Here is a 16,772-nt window from a genome sequence, read left to right as displayed (position 1 = left end):
GAATATGGCTAGCATGTTCAAGGAATAAGAACTCTAGTAGCTAGAAAGGGACGATCCATGGGTAAAATAGCAGGAAGTGACATCAGAGAGTTAACAGGGATGAGTGAGGAGAGAGGAAATACAGGGACATATCAAATAAAGAATACTTAAAACATTTAAAGAATACCCATAAACCAATAAGAACAATACCAGCAACCCAACAGAAAAATGGGCAAAATACTGAATACGCACAACACAGAAAAAAAATATGTCCAATAAGCATATTAAAAGGTGCTTTATTTCATTAGGCACTGGAAAATGCAAATTAAAACCACAATGCTATGCCAGTACACACGTACAGACAGGCAGGCAATATTAGATATTCACATTGGTGGGTGGGTAAATTGGTACAAACTGCAATGTCTACTAAAACTAAAAATATGCATACCTTATAAGCCAGCAACTCTATTTCTAGGTATAAATAGCCAACAGAAAGCCATGTATATGCTTACCAAAAGACCTGAATGTTTATAGCAACACTCTTCTTAGCATCCACAGTGAGAACTACCCAAATGCCCAAGAACAGTAAAATGGATAAACAAATTGTGTTACAGTCATACAATGGGCATTTAGAATAAACAATATAGAAAAATCTCAGGAAAATATTGAGTGAAGGAAGCAGACACAAAGGATTCAATACTGTCTGATCCCATTTACGTGAAGTTCAAAAACAAGTGAAACTATGCTGTCAGAATATAGAATAGTGGTTATCACTGCAAAGAAGGTGACTGAAAAGGGGATTGGGAGGCTGGTGGGGGTGTGTAAAGGCCTGTTTCTTATTCTGGAGGCTAGTTAGATCAGTTCAATTTGTGAACAGTCACCAAGCTGTAGGTGGACAATTTGTGCACTTTTCTGTATCACGCTTTAATAAAGCATGTTTAAAATCATATAGGGGCATCTTGGTTTCCTCCCCTGAGGTGCCAGTGACATATCCAGTACCTCGAAGTCCCCATCCCATGCTAAGTGAAACATGCTTTCTCAACACACAGCTGCAACCTCTACATTTAAAGATACTGAAACTGATATAGCGGGTTCTCTGGCTCATGGAAAAGATAAGTCTACTACAAAGAAACTAGGCAAAACTTTAAATAATATGATAAAAGCTATCTTCCCCTAAATGTTATAGAGTTAATAATGTACCTTATTGTGACTTATACAATGGAACGTATTTGTATAGTATTGTAATGCCAGTTAAGTTGTAGCATCATTATGACACCAATCATTTACAATTTAAAGGAAAATAAAATATTTTAATTGATTATGGGCTCTTTAAAAGCCAAAAATTATTAAACCCTTCAAACTAGAAAAGACCACTGAAACATCCTACAGGTTTTAATTTCTAATAAAGTAAATACTGATAACTATAACCCACATAAAAAGCTCTTTGGGGTCTTCAATAATTTTTTTAGAGTAAAAGTTCTTGAGACCAAAATGTGAGAAAACCACGTGAATTAATCCCAGCCTTGTTATTAGATTTATTTCTTCCTATGCCCTCATAAGGAAGCATTGCTTTGGAATTCCAAGATGTATGTAATTCCCTGGCTTGGCTGAGGTTGCCAGTTCTAGTTCTTTATTCTTTTTACTCAATTTTTCCTTTTCAGTTTGTTGCTTTTTCTTACTTTTTGTCCAGCATTGTGCTTTAATTCCATTATAGAGATCCATTCTTCAGGTGAACTGTGTAAGTGATTTTCTTCTCAAGTGATTTGAACCAAGCTTCTTACCAGCTTTTCCCAAAATTAAGCTGACCTGGGACACCTTGACTCCAAGCCCAGCAGTAAGTCTCACATGCCACAGGGCCTCTCAGCCATCTCTGCTGAGAAGGGACCCTTACTGGCAGCTAGGATCCTTGAGACCATCGTCAAGGGCAACCTGGCTAAGGTAAGGTTGGCCTGGGACCTCTTAACTGGGAAAGCAGCAGCTGTGAAGTTCATTGATGAGACTCAGCAGATCTCCTCCAGACACCATCCACAAAGTAGGAACCATGAAGGCTCGGATCACCCCTACATAGTGAAACATTTGCTGTGATCGATATTGAGGAATCTCTTTGCTTTGTCATGAAGCACACTAGCCAGGAGGAGAAGTTTGTGAATACCTGCTCATGGCAGCAGAAAAGAAAAAAAAGGACTGAAGCAAATTCTACCAAAAGTGTCTGCTGTGCAAGCTGTCACCAGAAACGTATTGTCCACAGAGATTTAAAGGCAGAAAACACGCTCTTGGATGTTAACACAAACATCAAGATTGCAAATTCTGGCTTCAGCAACAAATTCAGCTTTTACAAACTGGATACCTTCTGTGGCAGTCACCTCTGGTCAGCAGATCCCTGCTTTTGATGGACAGAATTTCAAGGAGCTGCAGGACGGGGAACTGAGTAGAATATATTCCCTTCTACATGTCCATTGAGTATAAAAACCTGCTCAAAAAATGTATCCTTCTCAATCCCAGCAAGAGAGGCCCTTCAGAGCACATTGTGATGGATCCATGAATGATTAGGAAGCATGAACACCAGGAACATAAGCCCCGGACCTCCGCCATACTGAATCATGGCGTCCATGGAGTCCAGGAAAGATCCAGGACTCCCTGTGAAGTGTGATGAAGCAGGGATCGCCTACCTGCTTCTGGGTTCTAAGAGATCCGAACTGTAAGGTTACCCCATCACCTAAAACCCCCACTGTCGGCTGATCTGACCCACAGTGGTGCACCTTCCCTATACCAGGGTCTCTGCCGGCCCCAAGCAGCAGCGTTTCAGCAACCTGCCTTTCCCATCTTTCACGGCCTCTCTAAGAAGACTCAGAGGAGCCACAAAGATCCTAAGCAGGATCAAGAGACAGAGCAGAAAGGCAGCACTGCGCCCGCCAGCCCCGTACTCGCCTGGAGGGGACGAACCCCGCCCCCTCTGTGAATAGCGACCTCTTACCAACACCAAAAAAGAGCAGGAATTCCTCACTCGGGGCAAAAGCCAGTTTGGCCAGACCTCCACCCAGAACGACAACAGCAGCCCCACAGCGCTGGGCCTGGGGCCTCTTGGGTTCCTGCCTCTCACCCCCCGCCTTCGTCTCCCCGGCCACCAGCCCGGGAATCCCAGTAGGTCTCCTTGCAGCCCAACCAGGTCTCGGTGTCGTACCCCACGGAGAGCAGCTGGGGGGTGCCCGCCAGGTACAGCTCCCCAGAGTGTCCCTGATACCTCCCTTCCACCAGCGTCATCAGCGCAGGAGGCAGAGCAGAGCCCCCGATGGGACAAGGTACGCGCGGCCTGGCAGCCCGACAGGTGACGGCCCCGGAAATGCGGCCCAACCGGGTGACCCCAGCCTCTCCCTCAAACAAAGGCAGCAGACAGCAGGGGGCCGCCGGGAGCTTCTTCAGCAAGTTCAGGTTCAAGTTCACAAGCTGGACTCTTAGCTGCGGGTTTGCCCGAAGGAACCTGAAAGAACCTGAAAGCAAAGACGGGGGAGGACACTCCGACCTCACATGGGGGGCAGCAGAGGCAGTGATTTAAAAATGGCTTTCCAGAGACCCAGCCGCGCTCCCTGCCCTTGAGGCGGAGGCTGGAGGTCGCGAGTCGGTGGAGCCCCGCTCGGTGCTGCGGAGACTGCAGTGGCGGCTGCGACCCGGAGCCGTGGGCGAGGCCGGCGCGAAGAACTAAGGGAGGACTCAGGCGACAACTCCAGCAGCCTCTCCACTTGGTCCCCCGAAGCGCCGGTCCAGAAGCTCCTCGGCCTCCACGAGCGTCGCCACCCAGGTCACCACGCCTGGGGGCCGAGAGGTTCAGCCGCTCGCACCCGGGCCCCGCATCTTGGTCCCGAGCGTCTTCCCCGGGCCTTCTCCCCTCGCTTGCCGGTCTCCGCCTTCCCTTCCGCCTTCCTGCGCTGCAAAATAAACAAAGACTAGTCTGAAGAGAAGGAACAGGCGTTCAGAGCGCCCGCTCCCCCACCACCCCTCCGTTTCTCTTCCCACTGCTGCCCCTTAGTTGCGTGCGTCTGGGCTCCAGCGAGTTCACAGCAGCGACTGCTCCCACCCCACCCCGCTGTCTCTCCCCTCTGTTTTCCTGGCCTTCACTTCCGGACGGTGTCCCCCTCCATGGGCGTGGGACAAGCAGAGCAAAGTGGCGCCCGTCTGCTAACTCCAGGCCGGCATGGGAGTGGATGGTTGTGGCCACTTGGATGGTGGTAGCCCCTTCATCTCTCAATTTATTTTTCTGCTGTTGCTGTTCTTGAGAAACTGAGGCGCAGACCAAGAGATCCCCCTCCCCCGGCTCTTCCTGTCTTCAGCTCAGAGGGGTCCAGGAGAAAATGACTTGGCTCTTGAAGCAGACAGGGGCTGGGGCACCCTAGCAAGTGGCCCCTCCCTGCCCAGCATCCCCTTTTGAACTTAGGTTCTCCTAGGGATCAAGGCGTAATAAAGAGAATGGGATTTTTCGGAGGAAGCGGGTACCATGTATGGCCTTTAGGCTTCTATAAGGACTTTTACTCTGAGAGAATGAGGTTTTCACAGAGAATTGACATGATCTGATTATGTTTTAACAATATCCCTGTGTTTGATAAAGTGTTTACAGGGACAAGGACAGGAGTAGGCAGACCCTAGGAAATACGGCCATGGTCCAGGCGACGTGATGGTGGCCTGGACCAGGCTTGTGGAAGCAAGTGTGGTAATAGGAACCTGTGGCTGGAGGCTGGTGCCTGCTGAATTCACTTTCTGAGGGCCCTCCAGTAAGACTCTCTCTGCCTCCCAGGCCCAGTATGGCCTTACTTCCAGTTCTCTGCCTCCCAGACTCCCTCTTCAGCTGATACCAGAAGATTCAGGTAGCAGAGGCCAAAGAGAGTAATATGAGATTTAAGTTAATAAATACATAACTAAAGGAGATGACATAGTGGAAGAGAAGGTCATCCATTCATCAGCTGCAAGCAACAGAAACCAACTCAGGTTAATTTCAATGGGAAAGGTGTTTGTGATAATGATATTGGGTGGATTACATTGCCAGCATGTATGAAGAGCCGGGTTCTATGAAACACAGGCTCACCAAGACATGACACAGCTCACCTGATGTTGACATCCCTACCAACACTAACAAGCAAAAGACTCTACAGCCTGCACCACCAACCCCTCCACTACTGCACTGTGACACTGCCTCTAGCTCTGCTGCCACAGCTGCACTAGGAATTCAGTCTGAATGTAGGCTCTCAGTCCCTGCTTCTTTGAGTTACTGGTCCTGCTTCCATGGCTGAATCTGATTAGTGGAATGTACCTCACTTGGTCATGTCCTAGCTCCAAGGGAGTCTACGCAAGCAAGAGTTTGGCATTTTCATCTCCCATTGGGTGAGGCAGTCTCTCCTCCACACTATGGCTAATAATGTTGAAAAAGATTCCAAACATACACTGGATTTTAGATGCTAAGCAGACCTAAAAATTCACAAATGTCCATAAGAAAATGTAAATCAGATTGGGACCAGTGAATGTCCTATCTATAACATTACTAGACTGATTTCCTTCTGTGGCTGTGATCCACAGTACCAGAAGGAAATTATAAAAATATAAAAATGTTCCATTTTGTTTGTGAGTGATTTAGCCTTCTGAGAAAACTCAATGATTAATATTTATTCGGGTATTTGTTTAAATATCATTGTCGACATGATAAAATTTTTATAAAACGTGTGTGATATATGTATATATGTAGGTATAGATATGTATGGATAGACACATGATAGATAGATAAGACACTCAAACACTGACAATATCATTATATCATTTGACACTCATCTTGATCCAGCTATAACTAGAGCTAAAAAAAACTCTTGGAATTTCCAGGTATTGAAACAAATAAATTACCTTTTGTGTTTCAGCTAGTTTGAGATGACTTTCTGTGTCACTTGTACCCAACAGAGTCTGGAATAAAAAAAAATTTAAATATTATTGATACTTAACATTTGTTTATTCTATTTGGACTTATAAATGGACTTATATGAGAGATTTTTAATTAGTATCAGAAGTAAATGAGTTAATAAAAACTGAAATGATTGTAGATTTATTTTTATAACTTTTATGTCTACAGCTATGATAAATTTTTATATTTTAAATTTCTATATATACAGTTTTGTTGTTGTTGTTGTTGTTGTTTGTTTGTTTCTTTTTTTTTTTTTTTTGAGATACAGTCTTGCTCTATCACCCAGGCTAGAGTACAATGGCATGATCTTGGCTCACTGCAACCTCCACCTCCCAGATTCAAGTGATTCTCATGCCTCAGCCTCCCAAGTAGCTAGGATTACAGGCATGTGCCACCACGCCCAGCTAATTTTTGTATTTTTGGTAGAGATGGGGTTTCATCATGGTAGTCAGTGGATCTTGAACTCCTGGCCTCAAGTGATCTGCCCGCCTAGGCCTCCCAAAGTGCTGGGATTACAGGCATGAATCGCCACACCCCAACATAAATTTTCTATATTTTTAAGGTATAGTTTCTCCTAATGTGTGTAGGTAGGACATAATCATGCTTTACAAAAAGGAGAGATGTTCTGCTGGATTTTGAAAAATTATTTTTAAGTTCCAAGCAAGACAGGTTCTATTTGTTCCTGGAAAGGTAATTGTTTTGACATAGATTTAATGTCATTGTGTGAAGAAAGAATATATTTTAAAACTTAAGCTACTTATATGTGAGGAAAAGGAGTAAGGAAGATAAGTTTTTGATTAAATAAATATAGTAATAGCATAAAATTAAGGCTCAACTATGCATCAGGCTCTAGGGCTGATACCATCTTATCCTTAACACAGACATACCACACACATAGTTACTTTGCCCTTAGGATTCTAGAGCGCTAAAATAGTGTATAAAAATGTATATAAGGCCAGGCGTGGTGGCTCAAGCCTGTAGTCCCAGGATGTTGGGAGATCAAGGTATATGAGGTCAGGACTTGAGGTCAGGAGTTTGAGACAAGCCTGGCCAACATGGAGAAACATCTCTACTAAACATCTCTACTAAAGATACAAAAATTAGCTGGGCAGGGTGGTGTCCATGTAATTCTAGCTACTCAGGAGACTGAGGGATGAGAATTGCCTGCACCCAGGAGGCAGAGGTTGCAGTGAGCAGAGATTGGGCCACTGCACTCCAGCCTGGGTGACAGTCAGACTCTATCTCAAAAAAATAAAAAATAAATGTATACAAGAATGTTATGAGACACTTCCCACTAATCATCAAAAAATGAACATGGACATATACCTTTACTCCCTCCTATAGCTCACTATAAGGATCCTAAAGATATTAATTTAAAAGGTCAAACCACAGAATGAATAGAAGTGGCAAAGAGACAACAGCAATACAATTTTGGAAGCAACAATGCAGATGTTTTATTAGTAGTTTTTAGCAAAGATGAGAAAGCGAAAACCTAAGCCAGCAGTGGCAGAAATATAAACAGAGTAGTTTCTGCTGCAAATCCCTCAAAAGCCCTGAATTGGAGGTGGCATGTGCCCGATGGTGGAACAGGTAAGATGAAAAATAGGGGAACTAACTGGAAGTCTCAATACTTAGCAGTCCATATCCACTCCCCACTGGCAGTAAACTGGTTTATTCTCCAGAGATGTCAATTCAGCAAAGCTCTGGACTTTAGGACCAGAGTCGCCCTAAAGGCAGTAAGACTGTTCTGAAAACCAGGGAGCAAGTGACAGGGTACATTCCAAACAGACTATTTGACCCCCTTATCGATAAGGATCCCAGAATATTGATGGTTAATTTAGGGTGCAGCATTCAGGCTTAGTTTATTTTCTTCTTTCTATATGTTTTTCATTCTTTACAATGAACATATATGATGTACGCAGTTTTAAAAAATCTAGGAGGTGAATAATTTTCAACCCATTATTCTATATCCAGCCAAACTATCTGTTGTGCTACTCCAAAATATAAAGGATTATTGAGCTGCAGGTAATTAAGAAGAAGCAGATGCAGAGAAGCTCCCTGCCATCCCTCTAGTTGCCTAAAAGCAGGACATACAAAAACTAAAAGTATTCTGCCTCCCTTCCACCAGGGAGACCAAAAGATAACCACATAAGACAACTTTAAACTGTTGCCACCTGGAGATGATACCAGGGAAATCTCCATTAACAAACATTACTAGCTAGCCTTTATTTGCTATGCATTTGCCTTCCCACAAGTTGCCACTCCTAAAGTTCTTTTCCTTTACCTCTCCAGAAATTTGCTGTTCATTATTGAAGATGCTATATCAGCCAGAATTCAAAGCCAATTCTGAGAACTACTCATTCCCTGGGGGTCTCCGTGTATGTATGAAATACACATGTTAATAAACTTCTGTTTTTCTCTTGTTGATCTGTCTTGTATTACAGAAGTTCATTTCAACTAAGAACTTACTGTTGAGGAAAATGATTACTCTTCCTCTATACAACCAATTAGGAGAGTAGATTGAAACATTTATCTCACATGCAAGGCCTCATATTTACCTCCAGACATGCTATATCAGAGCCTTCTGAAAGATGCACTCTATCAAAATGAAGGCATACTACCAGAAAGAAAACCAGCCACATATTCACAGAAATAGGGGATCCGATATATGAGAGAAAAAAATTGAATTGTCAGGATAACAGTAAGAAAACATCTCAGGGCCTACAGAATAAGTAGTCCAGATTGGAACAGGAGAAAAGAGGGGTTCAGAAGCAAAGAATGCCTTCCGCAGGGCCGACTCATCCACTAGGCTGAGTAGGCATAGTGCTTGAGGGCCCATGACGCTGTTAGGAATTTACAAAAATGTCATCATTTTAATTTCCTTTAAAATTAGGAGATAAAATTAATATAATAACAGTGACTATATGATAATAAATCCACCCTGATCATATTTACCTTTATACCAACGTGGCTGTAAAATAATTTTTATTTTTTATGGAGGAAGGAGCTCATGAAAGCAATGTACCTAGGACCGTGGCCTCCAGGAAAAAAGGAAAATAAAAGAAACTGGATAGTTTCATTTGAACGTATCAAAAGGCACTTAAGACTTGTCAGAATTTGGCAGAATGAACTGATAATAACTACTTAGAAAACTAACTAAAGAAAAATCAAGGCAATGCATAGTCAAGGAAAAACAAAAGCAAAGGTCTACAAAAAAGAAGTAAACCTAATACACTACAAGTTCATCTGTAAATAATATTTACATTGTCAAAATAAACACTAAACACTGATAAGATTTTTAAAAATATGATATTGCAAGATTAAGAAATGAAAGAAGAAGCTACATGCCCAGTTGTAAGACAGCCAACTCCTCATCTTTTGTAGAAGAAAGGCAATAAATAAGAACCAAACTGAAAAATAAATAGTATGAGAGGTATATTATAGGCTTGTGACAGTAAATAATAGAAAAAAAAACAGTTAAAAGAGATGAAAGCTGTTGCCTTTGGAGAGAGAATCAGAGATGGAGAAGAGTGGATAATGGTGTAATTTGCATTACATGACATACAACTTTTTGACGTTATGAACAAGAACCTGTTACCTTAATGAAATTTACAATTAAAGAACTTTAAGGATTGTTGAGAGTTAATATAATTAAATGAAGAATTTTCTACTTTTCTAAGTGTTTATGTATTAATTTTTTTAACATTCAAGAAGTGTGAAAAATGATTGAATTACATGGTAGCTTACTTAGATACCATGAAAGATGTGCTCATGGGACATTAAAGAGATTGAGTGGACTGTGAGGCCAAAGTGAAATTCCAACCTGATGGAAGTGAACAGGGAATACTTCAAAAAGAGAAGAATGACTGAAAATGAGGAAAGTGAAAAATGCTAAAACTGGTTAAACAGAAGGGTCAGAAACAGTCAATATGTTATAGTCAGTATGGAAGAATATAATATACGTTATGTATATGAGCTTCTCATGAGAAGACATGAGGGAAGAGATAAACAATAGAATAACAATCATAATATTTTATTAATAACTATTATGAGCTGCTAAAATGGCATATATTTGGTAGGATATTAGTATATAAAAAAGCCTTGAGGTATTTAAAAATCTGTTCCCAGAAAATTATCCACAAAAGTCAAAATATATATTTCATAGTTCTTTTAAATCCCTAATGACTTTCCAGCCACATATTCATACCACAATGCTGCACACTAAGCTGTAGATGGTTGAGCAATATGGTTTTGAAAAGAGAATAAAAGAAAATTGAAAAGATACTCTTAGGTAAAACAAAAAGAAAATATTTCTCTCAGACAATTTAAAACTTAGGTAGTATAAGATAATTAGGGTTTTTAAAGAAGTCACTTGACAGAAGAAAGGAAATAAAAATTTTGCTGACCATGGCATATTTAAGAAAAAAAATCCAAGCAGAGGGGAAGAGTTATGATGAGCAGTGAGCAGTGAGGTATAAGCCCAACACTTTTCAGCCCACTGAAGTGTCCTGCCTACAGAACTCAAGGCAATTTCAGACTTCCTATCGACTGACATAGGTTTGGGGGTGCGGGAAATGACTCAAATGCTGCCCAAAATATATTTTTAAAAACTTTTTCCCTGATAAGCTTTTTAAGCCGGATAATGAAACCAAGTTGTTCGTGTTTCATATTTGAGAATCTAAGTACTGGATAAATAATAAGGGCTATCAATTATTGGGGGCTTTAATAATTCTTCAAACATTTAATGAGTGTCTTCTGGGTGCCAGGCACTGGGACTATAGCTGTAAACTAAACAGGTGGCTACCTCCACAGAGTTTATAGTCTAAGGATTAAAAAATTAGACCTTGCACAATAGTGGGAGGAGACAGGGAAGTAAGGCCGCCGTTGGAAGGTGGAGAATTGGAGAAAAGTCTCTATTCACCTCTCCTGAAGTAGTCAAGTGAAGGAAAAGTCACAGGTTACATATAGAGAACTGGGAACATCCAGTTGCAAGAGTGAGACCACAACAGGAGCCGGTGAAGAAGTGCATGGAAGGCTGTTGCCTCTGCATTGACTGTGGGCTTGGGGCTGCTGTTGGTCAGCAGGGCAGGCAGAAAAGGACACCAGCTGGAGTCAAGATAGAGGCAGGCGCGGACAAGCTAGAGCCCACAAGCAGTACATCTACACTTCTCTCCTTCCGCACCAGCTACACAGAGTAAGGGTTACTCTTTCACTTCTGCTTCCCAAATCTGGCATAGATATATCTTTTGGCCAAATCTGATATGGAGACATAATGGAAATGAAGTTCTAGCTTAGGCCAGTTGATACAAAACCAGCACGGTCCATCCTTTGTCAAATTGGCAGCCGACAGCACCTCCTTTAACCATATTTAATTTCCAGTAGCAAAATCTTGCTTCAACCTAAGGTGCAACTAACCCTGCTACAACTAGAAACAACCTAAACCTCTCTCCAATGAGGATATGAAGTCCCGTAGGACTGACTTACCGCATAGGTCACTTTATCTTTGGGGAAAGTTCATCCTTTTCTAGCTGACTCACACTGCCCTTTTAATATCCTGAGATACATGCTGAACTACAATATTATTGACACGTTTTATGTTCAATAGTAGAATGGATGGAGGAAGAGAAAGAAAATGAACCAGTATTATATTTGCAAAATGAAAATCAATCCTTCTGAAATATTTAAACGGTTTCTGCCTTTGTAGGCGACCGTTTGCTAACGTATCGAAATCCATAACGGCCGTGATTGGCGCGCAAGCGCGGGGCTGCCCAGGGGTCCTCCTTGCCTCCCGCCTTATGGGCCCGGAAGGTCCTTCTTTCCCCTAGCTTCGACTCCAGCTCCTGGGCCGTGGGGCTTGGTCTAGCTGCGGGAAGCATTGAAGCACAAGGAGAGTACTTTTGCACAATGACCTCCAAATTTTACTTTGAGGACTTTATCATAGTGAAACTACCATGGCTGTAGCTTATATCGGTTTTTTTTTAAAATGAAAATAACCTAATTATGCAACAGCGGGAGGGTTGCTTGAGTAAATTATTGTTAACTCCAAATGACAGAATAATGTATGAAACCATTAAAAATAATTTGTTAAAACAATGAATGACTTAGAAAGATTTTTATTATTAAGTAAGAATAAAAGCAGAAACCTAAAAGATATATTCAGTATGAGCTCATTTCTGTAAAATGATGTATTTTACAGAGGAGAATAAAGTTTAAAGCATGGACACCAACGTGGTAACTGTATTAAACCTACTTAATAACAAGAAGCTATTCATAGTAAATAAGTTGAATTTATAGAAAGAAATTTACTACAAGGACAAAAAAGGATAAACAGGAAAATATTTGCAAAACAGATAATCTAACGTATAACCAGTTCCTTCAAATAAATAAGAAAATAAGAATCCAATAGCAAAAATGAGGACATGTTTAGAAAAAGAAATGAAACATTTTAAACATGTGAAGTGTTTTATTTCATTTATACTAAGAAAAAGCAAATTAAAACAAAAATCTAATGTTATTTTAACCATCAGAAAGCTTGACACATTGAGTTGACAAGAGTGAAGGAAAACAGGCATCCCGATATATTGCCAGTGGGAGTAGAAATTGCTGACACCTCTATGAAAAAAACACGCAAGCCAAAATTTTCAATAATGTGCCCCTAAACCCAACAATTTTACTTTAAAGTGTAGACATTCATTGCAACACTTTTTATAATCTGAAAAAAACAGAAACAAATGTACAGATAAGAACTGGTTAAATAAATTATGGCAAAGCCGTACAATGAAATACTCTGTGATGATTAAAAATAGTAAGGCACTTCTTCATGCAATTATATGGAAAGATCCCCAATATATATCAAGTAAAGGATTTTAGGTATATAATGGTATAATTAAACCCTACCATTTTTGTAAAAATAAAATATGTGTGTATACACACATATCAGGTATGCACACCCACATTCCTATATGGGCATAGAACATCTCTAGAATGGAACAACAACAAAAAATTGATAAATTGCTCCCTCTATAATTTTGAGGAAGCTCCCAACGGCGAATTAATTTTTGTTCTTTGCCCTAAACCTGCCCCTTTTTTCATTTTTTTCTTTTCCAAAAAGGTACTACCATTGATTGTCTCAGAAAAGTAGAAATGAGATTTGTTCCTTCTCTTGTCCTCACCCAATCCCCATTAAATCAGTTATCAAATCCTGCTAAATTTATTTCCAAAACATGTCTCAAATTTATCTACTTGTATTACAGATGTTGGCTATTTATCAACGTTTTCTGTTCCTTTCAACCTTACTCATAGAAGTCCTGATTTTCAACTAGACCTGTAGTAACCTAGAGTAAACATTTTACTGTCTATCTTCCATTGCAATCACATGCGGCCATGCTACTAAGTGCTTTCCAATGAGCTGTAACTGCAAGCATCACGTATAATTTCTAGAAATTCTCTTACAGGAAAGGGGTGTATCTTTTTTCCTCCCTTCATCATTCATGTTGTCTGGAATGAAAACAACATGACTGGAATAAAAGCAGCCACCTTCAATGAGGAGATGGAAGTCACGTATTGACAAAATGGAAGAAATCTTTCAAAATGGAAGGTCCCTAAGAATGGTGGAGCCACCAATTGAATTCTAGGCTGACTATGTACAGATTTCAATTATGCGAGAGAGGAATAAATATCTGTCCAAGCCACTGTAATTTGGAGTTTCAGTTACAGCTACTCCAAATCCCAAATGATAAAATGTCTCTGTATTTCAACAGCCAACCACCTGACCAAAGCCCAGTCCATTTCACCTGAACTGCTGCAACAGCTTCCTAACTGTTCTATCCACATCCCACCTTGACCTCTTCCTCTACTGAATTCTCCACACCTCAATAAGAACATGCTTATAATATATATGTATATATACATATATATATATGATCGAATTCTCCCTTTTTTTTTACAATCTTTTAAGAAATTCCCATTAGTTTTAGAGTAAGTTTAAATTCTCAACATAGCCTATTCAATCTTACGTTGTCTGGCTCCTAAAACTTCAGCTCATCCCTTGCTACTTTCCCCCGTCACTCACTGCGCTCCAATCACATGGAAGTTTCAGATATCCTGTGCCCTCTACTGTTAGATTCACCTTAAATCTTCTGTCCCCAGTCCCTGCTGCCTAACTAAGTCTACTAATCAAATCTTTCGGGTCTCTGGTAAAATGCAACTTCCTCAGGAATTATAGTCAGGAATCATGACTATACTTTCTCATGACATCTTGGATTATGCCTTATAGTCCTTATTTCCTGCATGGTTAGCATGGTTATTTGTGCAATTATTCCTTTAATGTAGAGGTTTCAAATGGTATGTAGGACTAATCTGCTTACAGATGCATTCCATGGTCCACACAGTATTTCTTTTGAAAAACTTTAATCAGTGCATTCTCTTTTTGGTTTGTCACACTTCCCATCAATTCACACCATTTCACAAATTTAGGTCCCTTTCCTGCCTCCTGCAGGCCTTTGCACATTTGGCCTGCCTCCCCTACTAAACTAGAGTCTCCATGAGGGTAAGGATGGTGCCTGTCTTCCTCATCACTCTATGCCCAGTATCTAACATCCTTAAGACCTATCAAGGTGCTCTGGAAATCCTTGCCTAAGGAATAAAGCCAATGAATGAGCTGTTTTCATTGCCATTATTAGCAGCCTTTTTCTTCCTTTGGTTTTATTTTTAATACCAGATACCATAAGTAGATAAGTGTGGGGGAAGTGTCGATTTGGTAACTATTTCACATCAAATTTTGAACAAATTTAGCACAAAACTCTGAACCTTAAGGCAAACTTTCACTTTTTTTCTACTGGACTAAATAGAAAGTAAATTCATATAGTTACACTTTTGAATTTTGAGAAGGTTACAAAAATATTTCATCCGGGCCATTCTATTTCTATTCCCTAGGAGTTAGGCACCTCACTGACAGTGCCCCCAATTCTCCAAAGGCTTTTTAGCTCAAGGTTTAAAAAATGAAATGTAACTTTTAAAAAAGCAATCTGTCCTCCCTGATGGCAACTCCAAAAAATAAACCCAGATCACACTGCTTAAACGTTTTATGACAGCAAACATTGTGCTTAATACAAAACAGGAATTTTCAATTTGTCAATAATAAAAAAATGAAGATGCAAAACAACATGTCTCTATATTTTCCAGATATTTTATTTTTATGTTTCATATTTTCTTATTCTTCAAAGTGACAGAAGTTTGAGGTTTTGTATTTATTTTCTAAAGCTGTTGGCCTTCTATATTTTGACAGAAAGTATTAGGGCTGAGTTACTTCTAAAAATTCCAGGTTCTCCACTCTTATACTCATAACACATTTACATTGACTTGAAAATTTTTCATTGCACCTACACACACATTTTTTTGTAGGTTTTCCTCACTTGGTGAAGACTGCAATATTGTTAATACCTCTGAAGCATTTTAGAGTTACCCAAACTCTAGATGAAAATTCTACAGTAAGGAAATTCAGCAGGATGCTAAATAAGTAATATTGCTCTTTCTCTATAATTGTTGTCAAAATGTTAAAAGCTAAGCCTTCCAGCCAAAACAAGAAGAAATGATAACTTTTCTGGATTGGATCAATGGTCCATTCAGGCCAATAGCATCTTCAACAATTCATTTGGGAGGTGATTTGCCCCTAACTATAATCTTAACAAGAACAGTGTTTCTCCAAGCATTTCAGAGTCTCTTAATCATGGTTCTTTTATTTGTGAATATATAAAAATTCATAATATTTCCCTTGACTTACTGTCCACCAGAGGAAGTGGTATTTTCTCTTACTTGGCTTAAGCATTCTTAAGCTGCAAAGTAACTAACTACTCTCTCTTGTGTTCCAGGATTCAGTGAAACAGTCTCTATTGATAGCCAGATCAGACTGTGAATGAATGACCTTTTAGAACAGCTAGGTGTTTATCTCCCAGTGCATCCTTCCCTCTTTTCAGGATAAATCTTGGACAGTTAAGCTTATCCTCATGAGGTATCCTTCCCATGACATTTTTCCTGAAAAATTTCACTTGGCCTTTGAGAAGTGACTCACAACTATCTAAGGAAAAAGATACTCCAAAACAGGGCTCCAACTGGGTGGGCCTAGGCCATCTCAATGTCTCCAGTCCAGATCAACAAGGAACAGAAATACTGAGGGGTGTAAGAAATGACGAAGAAGCAGGGAGGAGGTTGGTAAGCAGTAGGCAGGTGAGGGGATCCACATCCACTGGATTGATAAGAAAGTTTGATTCCACAGCAAATACACCAGTCTAGAGTGTTCGCAAAAACCCTTCAGACATTTTAGTTATGGGCACTGTCAAAGTGTGTTACAATCTTGCTTCAAGGACAAAGGCCTCTAGTAAGCCAATCAGAAATATTAATACATTCTTCATAAGAACATTTGGTAGGAAAATACAAAAAGAAGAGAATGTTTGTTAAAAGTCACTAGATTGTTGAATGTCTTTCAGTGGGGTGGATAGGTGACTGGTTTCCTAGAACAAGATTTTGGTCCATTAATGTTTTCCAGAATATTACTTAAGCATTTTGTCAGGAATGTTAATTTCTTCTCCGAATGAGGTTGCAAATTACATCATGTAAAAAGATTCCTTCCCACACCAGGTTTGGGGCAACTTCCCTTTTATAGTAGTCAGTTTCAAGGTAGTGACCAGAATTCATATGACAGTCAAGAATTGGAAACAGTATAGCAGAGTGTGAGTTTTGCAGTCAAACAGACCTGGGTGGTGAACCTTAGTCTTAGCTGATTCGTGTGTAAAATGAGGGTAAAATAATAACTACCTTGTTAGGGAGGAGATACTAATAAATACTATTTCATTCTTGTTAT

At 40.2% G+C, this 16,772-nt stretch overlaps 1 long non-coding RNA gene across 1 annotated transcript; it reads right to left on the bottom strand.

The window, feature by feature from the left end:
* Positions 1-259: 259 nt before the first annotated feature.
* LOC134759229 (uncharacterized) lies at positions 260-11,652 on the bottom strand. The gene is made up of 3 exons (XR_010135267.1): positions 11,399-11,652; positions 5,860-5,916; positions 260-3,902 (listed from the first exon to the last, which is right to left on the bottom strand). It is a non-coding gene; the product is annotated as an uncharacterized lncRNA (long non-coding RNA).
* Positions 11,653-16,772: the final 5,120 nt, after the last annotated feature.

This window comes from Gorilla gorilla, chromosome 8 (genome assembly GCF_029281585.2).
Source record: "Gorilla gorilla gorilla isolate KB3781 chromosome 8, NHGRI_mGorGor1-v2.1_pri, whole genome shotgun sequence".
In the NCBI taxonomy this organism is placed as follows: domain Eukaryota; kingdom Metazoa; phylum Chordata; class Mammalia; order Primates; family Hominidae; genus Gorilla; species Gorilla gorilla.
The sequence above is the reverse complement of the archived record's forward strand: the minus strand, read 5'-3'. Positions and strand labels throughout refer to the sequence as shown.